Genomic DNA, 14,378 nt, shown 5'->3' on the forward strand with positions numbered 1-14,378 from the left:
TAATACTAATACTAATACTAATACTAATACTAATACTAATACTAATACTAATACTAATACTAATACTAATACTAATACTAATACTAATACTAATACTAATACTAATACTAATACTAATACTAATACTAATACTAATACTAATACTAATACTAATACTAATACTAATACTAATACTAATACTAATAATAATAATAATAATAATAATAATAATAATAATAATAATAATAATAATAATAATAATAATAATAATAATAATAATAATAATAATAATAATAATAATAATAATAATAATAATAATAATAATAATAATAATAATAATAATAATAATAATAATAATAATAATAATAATAATAATAATAATAATAATAATAATAATAATAATAATAATAATAATAATAATAATAATAATAATAATAATAATAATAATAATAATAATAATAATAATAATAATAATAATAATAATAATAATAATAATAATAATAATAATAATAATAATAATAATAATAATAATAATAATAATAATAATAATAATAATAATAATAATAATAATAATAATAATAATAATAATAATAATAATAATAATAATAATAATAATAATAATAATAATAATAATAATAATAATAATAATAATAATAATAATAATAATAATAATAATAATAATAATAATAATAATAATAATAAAAAGATGAATAATTTAGTAAAATTTAATCTTAATCACAATAGATCAATTTATATAATAATTATTTTGACACTTAATTTATGAAGTTTTTAAATTTTCAAATATCCATACTTTTATCCTCCTTATTTGTCACCTTTATTAGCTGCTTTTTTTTTGTCAATCCTTTCTTGGCGTTATTAGATTCAGCTACTGATTTCGCTGCTGGCTTCTTTTTTGGCTTTGGAAAGAAATCGCATTGAGTAGATGCAGAAAACTTTTTTAATTTGAGTCTTCCATCGACAAGCGGTATGAAAGCATGGTATTGAGCAGTACCATCGATTGTTACAGCAGCATCGAATCTGCTCTTTAGTGTTTTCAATGTTTCCTCACGATCCTCTTTGCTACTAAAAACTATTTTAGTTTCTTTACAATAATTCTTTGCCCAATGGAATAAAGCAGTCGCATCTAAGATGAGATCTTGATGAGAGCACTGGAGGCTATACTTCGCTGCATTTCTTTTGAGGTTTGCTCCAATACCATCACATGCTCCTTTACCATGAGCAGTAGGATGAAAATGCCACTCAGCTGGCATTCCAAAATCTTTTTCATGAGCTGTAAGATTTGCGAAGCTACTTTTGTTTTTAAAATGTTGACGAGCTCCGTCCGAAACGTAGTATACCTTTTCTACTGTAAATTTAGATTTTAGATAATTTAGTATTATCTTCTGGTACTCATAAACTGCAACGGTGTCATGTTTTAAATCGTCGGATATGATTGCCATACTTTTGTGTTCCAGGTTTTCTTCTTTCATGTAGTAAATAACTACTGTGAATATAGTTGCTTGGTCGTTATTGAAGTGGAATGCTTGTATGGAATCCTGAAGAACATATTTATAGTTCTCTGCGAAATCAAATGAAATAATGAATTCACCAGACTTCAAATGTGTTTTCAAGTCCTTGAAGAATGACCACTGCTCTTTGACTAAAAAGTCATGGGTTCTCAAATTTAGCAATCCTCTACACAGTTCTTCCACAAAATCATCCACATTTAAAATTATGGTTTTCAGTATGCATCTTTCAGTCTGAAGCCAAGATTCAAATTTTAACTCCTCAATACATTCTCGATCAAAAGAGTTGATTAAATTTTCTTTGATGGATGTGGTTTCCGGGCAATTCGAACATTCACCTAAGTGGCAAGAAGTTGTAGCATTAGGGCACATAGTCAATTTAAGGCAATCGCGGTAATGGTGTAAATCTTCTGATGAATCATCTTTTAAGTAATTTAAGTTGATTTCCTTCAACATCAATTTAACATTTTCATGGTAAATACAAACACATACTGTGTGAGTTCCGCTGCTTCCTGCCAAAACGCAATGTTTTGGCCTCAGTTGTGTAAATTTTGTGAATCCAATTTTGACATCCTCGTATTCAGATTGAAATGTTGCGAATAATTCATTCAGGTTACAGAGAACCATTCTCTTCTGCATTTGAACTTTCTTGCCATCGATTCGTACAGACATCCAGTCTTTCATCCCTGGCATCAGGCGACTCATATCATCTCGCTGATAAAACTGAGTTATTAGAGATTTAGTATCGCACTCCAAAGTTTTTCCATTCTTTTTGTTTGGGAGTGTGAGAATCCCATGCTCAGCAACCAATTGTTTAGCAATTCTTGCTTTTCGTTGAGACGTTCCAAACTCAGTCATTGTTTTTGCAGAACTCCATGTTCTTGGAGCAAGCGTGAGAAGTTGAATTCTTTCAGCTTCACTCTGTGACGTTTTGTATTTCTCTTTTATTTGTTCAAGAACTTCTACTGCATCCTTATGGTATTGGTTTCGACACTCATTCGTTGAATATGAAAAGTTAGAATAACCATCATCATCAACAGTTCTGTCTTCATTCTCGGAATTACTTTTGTCTTCATCTGGAATAACTTCAACGCAAGGCTCATTACTATTCAAATTCGGTAATTCGTTCAACTTTCCGAGCTCTTTCCTGCATGATCCACAAATTTTCAATCGTTTTGACAGCGTAGGGAATTTTTTTAATAAGCCGTCGGAAATATTTCGCATATCTGATGATCTGTGCTTCATTTTGTTAAAGGGATTAAAACAAAAAGACGAATAAATTTCATTTTCAACCTTAGCCTTTTTAGAAGTCGTAGACATTTTGAATTTTGTAAGTATTTATGTAAATAACACACGTTTTGTCATAAAATAATAAATAAACTGGTACTTCGGAGAAGGGCCATAAAATATTTCCACTTGATTCCAAAAATTTGTTTCTGGGGCACCTGATATTTTAACAATGAAAATCACGTGCGCTGAAAACTACATCTAGGATTGACTAAAAAAGCCGCAAGATACAAAACTCAGACAAATTGTGGGGGTGGAAAATTAATAGCGGTCGGCCTCATATTGCACCCCTCCAGTGGCTATTATCGGTCAGTTGTTGTGGTTTTTGTTTTTAAGGTTTTAGAAACACTTACACACAAATATGAAAAAATCAATTTAAAAACATTTGTCTTGAGTTACAAAACATTTATTTTGATAGATATCCCACTCGAATCCCACTAAGCGACCAAAAAGGTTTTAAAGGAAAAGACCTAAGCTTTCTTTTGAGAAAAAAAAATTAATAAAAAAAGAGTCCATTTTGGAAAAAAAAAGAAAAAAAGGTTTTTGATTTTTCAAAAAAAAGTAAAAAATTGTATGTCTTGAGTTACAAAACATTTTTTTTATAGATATCCCACTCGCATCCCACTAAGCGACAAAAAGGGTGTTAAAGGAAAACACATAAGCTTTCTTCTGAGCAAAAAAAAAATAAAAAATGGGTCCATTTTTTTAAAAAAAGTCAACAAAGTTTTTGATTTTGCAAAAAAATTCAAAAATTTTAAATCTTGAGTTACAAAATATTTTTTTGATAGATATCCCACTCGCATCCCACTAAGCGACCATATAGGTCGCTTAGGAAAAGACCTAAGCTTTCTTAAAAAAAATAAAAAGGGCCCATTTTGAAAAAAAAGTCAAAAATATTTTTGATTTAAAAAAAAAAAATCTAAAATATTTTATTAAATTTTTAAAATTTTTTTTTTCGAAAGATTGCATAAATAGCTATCTAAACTATTTGGGACACATTTTGCTAAGAACAATAGGTAATAAGTTATATGGATAAAAAAAAACACCTGTTTGGCCAAAATGTCAAATTTTGACCTCCTATAACTCAGAGAGTTCTTGACCGATCTTGTTGAAAAATGGTGTCCGAATTACTATCCCATAGAACTAACATTGGTGGAAATTTCATCGCGATCGGAAGACATCGATTTCAAAAGTTGGTCCACTTGACGTGAAATGCCCCATATATATACTGAGTATTGTCATGTTCTTCTTTCTTTTAAAATGTAAAGCCTAGTACTCTGTTCATATTTGCGAAAAATTATGGTTTTTTCATGCGAAAAATTTTATATGCTGTTTGACAGTTTTAATTTCGTGCGAAAGAAGTGCTGCTTATGTTATTTCGTGTGGAAAAATAAGGTTGCCAGATTATTTCACATGTTTTCCACAATAAAAACAGAGTACTGCTTTTGCGAAATTATTTCGCATATATTTCATTCCAAATATTTTATATGTAGTTTGACAGCATTTCGCACGGTATTTTGAACAGAGTACCTAGCTTAAACAATAAAAAGTTGATACTGCTGTAATTTGTTATTGTAAAATTTGTTACTAACCAAAAATGATATTCCTTTGTATACTAAAATGGATCGTTTTTGTATGATAATGTACTTTTTAATATTGCCTATTAAGTTAATTTTTAGGGATCTTTGTTTATAACTAAAATGTACATTAAGATGAGCATAATTCGATAGTAATGTAATTTGTTTTTGTAAAATGTTTTTTTATATGCTATTTTGCGATACAAAAGAGACACATTTTAATATACATATCGATTAAAAAAAAAAAAAAATATAACTTCCAATTGCTGGCAGGGACTTCACACATCAAAAAATTAACTAAAACCAATTCAACTGAGTGTCTACAAGATGACAAGTCAATTAGTGATGTCAACTTAGGGTTTTTAATTTCCCGACCTTTTTTGATTCCCGGGAATCGGTAACATTTTTCTCTACATTCCCGGGTACCCGGCTATTCCCGAAATATATAATAATACTGTAAACTATGAATATTATATCAAAATTTCATATACAAACTTAGTGTTATAATCATTATATATAGAGCTTCGTATTAATTAATTCAATTTGAGCTTAATTCAATAAAATCTTAATCCGTAAATAAAAATTTTCATTCATAAATCCATTCCCAATATCTAATTCTTTAGCTTCCTTCAAAAGCTTCATTTAAATTGGATTTTATTCAAACTTTGAATGATTAATGTGATGTTTTTCTATAGCGAATGAGCGCTTTGAGTGGACGTTCTACATGTATTTTGTTTTTGTTACAATAACAAAACACATTTTAAATTTCCACTCAAAGTACTCGTTCGCAATCTACTACAAATTGAGTTAAAAAGTTTTTTCTTCATTCACTTTTATTTAGCTTTTAATCATTTTAATCAAGGTGAATTTTTATAATACAACATCTGCAAAACACACTCATTGTAATGCAGTCATTGTTACCAAGGATTGTTGCTGTGTTTCAAAAGTGCTATTAGTATGGCAGCCAGATCGATTACTATACCAACCGACGGTCTTCACACGAAGACCGTACTAGTGTTTTCTGGAATAATTCGCCCCGGTAAATCTTGGCATTGAAGATTATTCACCTTTATTTCTAGATCGTGAAGTTTTCCATATGCTTTTTTAAATGTTCATTCGAAAACCCTCAAATAAATAATAATAATAAGCGGTCTATTATTGCCGAGATATAAAAAAAAAAACTGTAAAAAAAAAACTTTTCACTTTTTTTCAAAAAAAATAGAGTTCTAACTTGTTTTCTTTGTAGTTGTCAGTTTTTAATTCCCGGGAATCCCGACTAAAAATCCCGGGAATAGGGAATTGAAAAATTGGCAAAATTCCCGCGAAATTTGTCCCGGGATAAAAACCCTATGTCAACTCCTATACTATAGATGACTCTCTTGACGATTGTTTTCAGTTATATTATGATGATAATGTTACTGAAGATATGGTTATTCAAGATATTAATGAAGGTCTTAATTTAAATACACCTTCAAGAACATCAGATAATACATCAAACACTGCAGACACACCGTGCACCTAACTTTATAATAATTTTCCTCAATTAAACGTTTTAATAACACCAGAAACTTTAAAGAGAACTCAGCCTACAATACGTAAAAAGTAAAAATAATTGTCTATGATTAGTGGCCTAAACATTACCCTCTTACAGTGGAACATACAAGGTTTTATAAACAACAAATACGCTTTGGAACTCCTAGTTGATAGACATAAACCTAACATCATAGCACTACAAGAGACACAGATAATAGAAAGAAACCTTCATGTTACATTTGCCAGGATATAAAGAGCTTACCACAACAACAACGATTACGATTATGCGAAATCGGGTATTGCATTAATGGTTAGGAATAATTTAAATGTTACCCAACATTTTACATCTACTGGTAATTTACTTTACCAGACTATATCAATTCTGAGCGATGTGGAACTTTACAAATATATACAAAGAAGGTGAGGTGAATTTAACAACCTCAATGGTTAACAGCATCTCTCTTGCCAAGGATGTGCATCATTTATTCTTGGGTGACTTGAATTCGAAGAATGTCTTATGGGGTTCTGCTTCAAATTCACCAAACGGAAGAATCTTGGAAGATTTTGCAGACGACCAAAATTTGGTAATTTTGAATGATGGATCTCCTACTCTACTCAATACCAGAAATACTCTAACAGCTGTTGATGTTTCTATGTATAGTGTAGACATGGCACCAAACCTTAACTAGACTTGTCTACCCATGCCGGAAGTTGGTGACCACTTTCCTATCAAGATTACGAATAATATTGATATTGTGAAAAGAAAATTTTCTCCACTTTTTAAAGATAAGAAAGCTCTTTTCGTAGAGAGGGCTGCTTTAGTGAATGAGCAATTTGAGAGAACAACAAACATCAACAAGGAGGCAGCACAAATAAAACGCATAATTAGGAAAACCGCTAACGAATCAATTCCTCTTAGTCGTAAACTAAGGGAAAAACACAGTCCCACATGGTTTAATTCTGAAATTAGTAAATTCATTCGTTTGAGACAAGAAGCTTGGAAATTATTTAAGAGGTGTCGTAACCAGCAAAACGTATTGGAGTACAGAAGATTATGTGCAAGAGTTAAAAGGGAGTGTAAATCTGCAAAAAGAGCTACATGGGAAAATTTTGTTAATTCCTTAAACCCATTATTAAATGGATGTACGAGTTCACTGGAGCAAAGTTAAAAACTTAAGATCAAATCATATTAACAAATTTTCAACAATATTTGTAGGTGAAGATATTATTTCACACCCTTTGGATATTGCTGACAGTTTTGCACGTTGCTCTTTTGGCTCAGATGGTGCTTTTGATCCCGAATTTGTGTCGGCAAAACGGAATCTTATTATTGAAGATCTACCACAATCAGACCAACAATTTTCGATATTGACACATAGGATAGATGTTCCCGAACTTGATTGCGTAATGAAGACATTAAAAAGCTCAACACCAGCTAGGGATAAGATCACATACTCGATGGTTAAGAACGCACCCAAGAATCTTAAGGCACGCCTGTGCGACCTCTGCATCTGCATCTACCCACAGGAGTGGAAAACAGCTATTCTTTCACCGATTCCTAAGCCAGGAAAGAACCCAAACCAACTGGAGGGCTACCGTCCGATTTCATTATTGCCAGTCTTCTCTAAAATCCTAAAAAACGATTTTGGAGATTTACAAAGCATAAGGTATCAACATTGCAACACGCCTTCATGCCCAGACATGGTGTACATACAATATGTCATCAACTAGAGGAAATTTTATGTTTGAACATGAAAAATGGCAAACATAGTTTAGTCATCTCGGAAGATATTGATAAAGCTTTCGACCGCGTGGTTTCTACATATGTTATTTTGGAACTCAATGAGTGGGGTGTCCCCAAACAGAAAATGCAACTGTTGAAATCATTCCTTGAAAATCGTAATGTAATTGTTAAAGTAGATGGATATTGTTCTACAACTTACTCGCTGGACAATGGTGTTCCCCACTCTCGGTAGTGCTTTATACCATATACGCAAACTCGTTGGCGAAGGCTGTGAAGAATCTACCTGACATTGACTACGTTGGTATTTATGCTGATAACATATTTGCAGTGGCTTCTGGGAGTCCAGAAACTGTTCTTTTGAGTTTAAACAATCTTGACCTTAATATTCACCAATGGGCGAAGAACAGGGGGCCGTTGTACCTGCTGATAAGATGGAAGTTCTTCATGTTTGCAGGAGGAAAAGCTGCTTAAGTAACACATGTTGTGTCAGAGATGTTAATATTCAACTTGCTGATAAAATTATGATACTGGGAATTCTATTTTCCAAAAGTTTATTGTGGAACAATCATTTCAAACATTTGTCATATAAACTAGCCAAGCTAAATAATCTCATAAAGCTTATCTGTTCACGTACCAAAGGACCTCATATGAACACGGCCATAAATATTTGCCAATCATTAACGATCGGTACAATTTTGCATGGCATCACCATTTATGGATGGACCTCAAAGAGGAACATCAACAAGATAAACACCTCGATCAACAACTGCTTTAGGACCACTTCAGGCTTGCTACGGACAACTCTGCTGGAGAGGTTGAGAGTTGAAGCAGGATTCACCGATTTTCAAACTCTGTTAGAGAAAAGTGCTATTAGTATGGCAGCCAGATCGATTACTATACCAACCGACGGTCTTCACACGACGTTTTGGAGGCAATTAGATTCACATACAAATGGTCCACCATCTGCCATTAATAATATAATTTCTCTTTTACGAAAATCAAATATATCCATGCCACTAAAGCCAATTAACTCAACTTATTCTAATACGTTTGTTAAGAAGGATGACAGTCTATGTATATTCAACAAGAATTCCACAAACCCCTTATTGTTTAAAAATTTGCTACAACAAAAGATTAACGACTTCGCTCCAACCACAGTTTTTTATACTGATGGATCGTTTCAAAATGGTGTAACATCTTATGTTATCGTTAAACGAATATCGGAGACACAGTTCGAAACAATAAATGAAATACGCCTTCCAGACCATACTGGAATTTTTACGGCTGAAATTGCAGCCATTAAAACTGCCATTACATGTTACACCTCACATTGCGAGAATGCTTTGATCTGCACTGATAGCTTAAGTGCCACAAAGGCTTTAATTCAGAACCAAAATAATGCCTATGATGATATGCTACAATTACAGGATAATAACCAAAGTACTGGTTCTTTGGATCCCTTCTCACATCGGGATTCAAGGTAACGAATGTGCTGATAATGCTGCAAAGGAAGCCTTAAATTTGTTGCAGATAGCTGAAACACCGTGTTTTCCTAAAGCGTTAACAAACCCTTTTAGGAAAATATAGGCACAACAAACCTCAATTCCTAAAAGACCTGAATACAGTACAAACTTAACGAGGTCCCAATGTATAATGCTAGCCCGCCTAAGAGTGGGTAAAGCCCTCTTTAATTCAAAATATTACTACGGGAAAACCGAACCTCCAAAATGCACCTATTGCGATGTCATACTTACTATTCCTCATATGCTAACAAATTGCCCAATTTCTAAAATAGATGAACCGCTTGAAAAGATCCTTGACTGTGCAGTCGATGTTAATTTGCCAAAAATCCTAAGATGTCTACAAAAACATTACATAAGTGATGTTTAGAGCCAAAATATATTATTTTTACTTGTACATTTTAATCATTTCATTTTGTTTGTATTTTTAAATTTTTATCACTTCATTTGTATTATTTATCATTTCATTTGTATTATTTATCATTTAATTTTCATCATATTTTATCTATCTATATATATAAAAATGGATGTTTGTATGTGGGTATGTATCAAAAACGGCAACACCGATTTTGATGAAATTTTCAGGGAATCTTCAGAATAAACCAGCGGGTAACACTGTAAAGTCAGATTTTTGATATTCGGTCTGTGGGCGGAGAGGTGTGTAAAAATCTAATTTTTACATTATACCGTTAATGCCATTATATATAAAAACAGATGTGTGTATGTATGTTCCATATGGACTCAGAAACTGCTGGACCGATTTTGATAAAATTTTCACGGAATCTTCAGAAAAGGTAACACTGTAAAGTCATATACATAAATACTTTTTTTTTATTTCCAACGTTCAAACAATGACAATTTTCATTTTGTTGCTTAACATCATTCTAAAAGTTAATGATTTGGTGTAAGCGAAAAAAGGAATACATTCCATTCTTTTATATTATCAATCGATGATAAACAATTTTGTTTACTCTTGCAAATTAGGTGGGTGCATGATTAAAAAATTTCCATATGAAATCTATTAAAAAAAAACGTGAGCCAAGATAGCGTCGACGAGATAGCGTCGATTTTGGGAATTTAAAAAACCGGGAAGTCGAAATACCCAATTTATGGGAATTAAGAAAATCGGGAAGTAAAAATACCCAATTATCTATATATATAAAAATGGATGTTTGTATGTGGGTATGTATGTTCCGAATGAACTGAAAAACGGCTGGACCGATTTTGATGAAATTTTCAAGGAATCTTCAGAATAGTCTGAACACTGTAAAGTCAGATTTTTAATTTTCGGTCTGTGGGCGGAGGGGCGTGGCAAATTCAAATTTTTACATTATACCGCTAATACCATCTATATATATAAAAAACTTCTTTACCGATTTTGATGAAATTTTCAGGGAATCTTCAGAATAACCCAGCGGGTAATACTGTAAAGTCAGATTTTTGATACTCGGTCTGTGGGCGGAGTGGTGTGTAAAAATCTAATTTTTACATTATACAGTTAATGCCATCTATATATTTAAAAATGGATGTTTGTATGTATGTTCCGAATGAACTCAAAAACGGCTGGTCCGATTTTGATGAAATTTTCAGGGAACCTTCAGAATAGCCTAGCGGGTAACTCTGTAAAGTCAGATTTTTCATTTTCGTTCTATTTTTATATATATAAATAAAACAGATGTTTTCTAAAGGCCAGCAACGCGGACCGGGTTCAGCTAGTATAGTAATATTAATGCAAATGGAAATAAAAGCAAAAAACATAAAACCTAAGAAATACTAGAAAACTATAATTTAATTTTAACAATAAAAAATGGCAAAAAAATCGTTGCTGATGATTAGGGGGCGGATTTTCATGCATTTATTATTGGAAAATATGCGCCTAAAATATGCTTCAAAAAAATCAAAATATGACCTAAAAATTTAAAAAATATGCACATATATTTTTGTGGCAGCAGTTAGAACTCTTTAAATTATACCAGGAATTAAACAATTAAAGTTCTAAAACTATTTTTAACATAACTTTTCTTCTGAAAAAACTATGTAATATCTTGGTATGAATACTTGTTTAAAGCCATAGAGGTTCTATATTGTGACTTTCCTTTTAAAATCATCAATATTTTGATCGTGCTGTAAAGTAGCATCCAACCTTAATTTTTATCTCGTAATAACCCAGAAATTAATCAATTAGTAAATGTATCCCTTATAGACTGAAATTGTTAATAATGTCTGATCACTTGGCTGACTACAATTTATATATTTTGGGTCATTTGACGAGCTATTTGTAATGCAGAGAGAAGTCAATTGGATACTTTATATATCGCATGTAATCTAGCATAAAGACAACTGTCACTTAAGTGTCTATGTAATCTATAGTGTAGGGACTTTAAACGTTAATTGTGTAGTGCATTTGTCTCTAAGTTATCCAAAATCACTTATGTTCCAAAAACTGTCTACTTTCATAATATATATGGCTTGTACGAGCCACTTCCCATGTTTCCCGTAATAAATCAGCAACGATTTTTTTTGGCCATTTTGGAGGAACCTGTTTTTCTCTGGAACCATTCACACGATTGGTTCATTTTGTTCCAAAAACTGTCTACTTTCATAATATATATGGCTTGTACCAAGCCACTTCTCATGTGTCCCGTAATAAATCAGCGACGATTTTTGTGGCCATTTTGGAGGAAGTAATTTTTCTCTGGAACCACTCACACGATTTTTAGCACGATTGTCTCATTATGTTCCAAAAACCTCTTCTTTCATAATATATATGGCTTGTACCGAGCCACTTCTCATGTTTCCCGTAATAAATCAGCAACGATTTTTTTTGGCCATTTTGGAGGAACCTATTTTTCTCTGGAACCATTCACACGATTTTTAGCACGATTGGTTCATTTTGTTCCAAAAACCCTCTACTTTCATAATATATATGGCTTGTACCGAGCCACTTCCCACATTTCCCATAATAAATCAGCAACGATTTTTTTGTTCCAAAAACCCTCTACTTTCATAATATATATGGCTTGTACCGAGCCACTTCCCACATTTCCCATAATAAATCAGCAACGATTTTTTTTGGCCATTTTGGAGGAAGTCATTTTTCTATGGAACCATTCAAACGATTTTTAGCACGATTGTCTCATTATGTTCCAAAAACTGTCTACTTTCATAATATATATGGCTTGTACCGAGCCACTTCCCATATTTCCCGTGGTAGATCAGCAACGATTTTTTTTGCCATTTTTGATTAACCTTCTTATACCTAAATTCCAACTAGTAATTTTTGTTAAAATTAAATTATAGTTTTCTAGTATTTTTTAGGTTTTAGGTTTTATGTTTTTTGCTTTTATTTCCATTTGCATTAATATTACTATATAATTGGGTATTTTTACTTCCCGATTTTCTTAATACCCATAAATTCCCGGACTTCCCGGTTTTTTAAATTCCCAAAATCGACGCTATCTTGGCTCACGTTAAAAAAAATAATATTTTGAATAACTCTCCGCATATCACTTTTAATAAAAAATAACGGTTTTATTCAAATAAAATTTGTTTTCGAAAGGGCATCTACGTCTAGAGTCGCAAAAAGGGAAGAGAACGAGAATCACGGCTTCAGCAAATGCGTCGCAGTGCATCTTCATCGAGTGCTGCAGAAACACCTCAACAGCATATAGTTGTTCGCTCCCGAATGTCTCGATCAAGAGAAAGAATTGATTTAAAGTTGCCCGGATTATATTACAATAAGTATGATGACTACAGGAATCACAAGGATGTACTAATTGGCGCAATGAACAAACATTACTTACATTGCAGCATTTTGAAGATCCCTAAGGAATCCCCGGGAATGTGCTGTTCGAACGGTAAAGTTATTCTGCCACCAGTTATTAAGCCGTCTGAGCTGCTACTAAGTTACATTTCCGGCGCGAATCCTATTTCCGAACACTTCCTTCAAAATATCCAAAAGTACAACACATGCTTCCAAATGACATCGGCTTGATCCCTCCACAAATTAGATTTCATTTCCGGACTTCTGCCAAATGCAAATGAATATTCAAGACGTTGTCGACAAAGTATTCCCAAGTCTTACAACGAACTACAACAATTCGGATTGTCTGTGGGAACATGCAATTTTGGCACCAACAAATTATGATGTTAACAAGATCAATAAGCAAATACAATTGAAACTGCCTGGCAAAACAATAAAATACAAATAGATTGACACAGTAATGAACGCAGAACAAGCCGTCGATTATCCTATTGAATTTTTGAATTCATTGGATCACAAAGTTCGGACAAAGTCGAAACTGTATATTAAAATCGAGATGCAATATAAAACAGATGCTTTCTAAGGGCCAGCAACGCGGGTTCAGCTAGTTTCATATATAATTTTAAACGAGCGTATATGGTCTAGTTACCCGGCGCTTTTCCACTTATATTTTGTAAATTTATTTGTAAAATATAATTTAAATAAATATATACATATATAAAATCAATATCCGAATCATAAGTTGACTACATATTAGATAGAATTAGAGAATTGACTACAAATTAGAAAGAATTTGAGATAACTTAAGACGAAAAGCATTGTTGGAGTGAGAAACCGTGTGTTTATTTTTTTTTTTATTTATTTATTTAGTCTATGGATTAACTCCGTTCAGACAAAAATTAAAATATTATAAATATTACAAACAAATTTAATGTAATCTATTTAAATATAAAATTAAATTACGTTTAATAATATTAATACTCAAAGTTGTATCGATAATATTGTACAAATCATTAAAATTTAAACAGATTCGACGAAAAGAGTCAGCATTAGCATAATTTTGTTGAAAATATGGAATTTTTAACGGATGGTAATAACGTGTAGGGCGTTGAGGGACATTAAAATGTAAGTTGCTTAAAAGGAACTCTGAGCTAATATTGCCATTAATAAGGTTGATAAGAAATATGACATTCAACATTGTTCGGCGACTTTTTAAAGTTGGTAAATTGAGTTCCAATAACCTGGTACTGTATGGAGGAAGATATATAGATGGATTTGGTTAAGATCTCCTTAAAACGAATAGCAGAAATTGTTTTTGGACAGACTCAATACGATCACTATGGATGTTATAATATGGATCCCAAATGATTGATCCATATTCGATTATAGGTCTTACAAGAGCTATATACAACTGTTTTGTTATAGATGGATCAGAAAATTCCTTTGACC

The sequence above is a fragment of the Calliphora vicina genome, chromosome 2, assembly GCF_958450345.1.
Source record: "Calliphora vicina chromosome 2, idCalVici1.1, whole genome shotgun sequence".
Classification (NCBI taxonomy): domain Eukaryota; kingdom Metazoa; phylum Arthropoda; class Insecta; order Diptera; family Calliphoridae; genus Calliphora; species Calliphora vicina.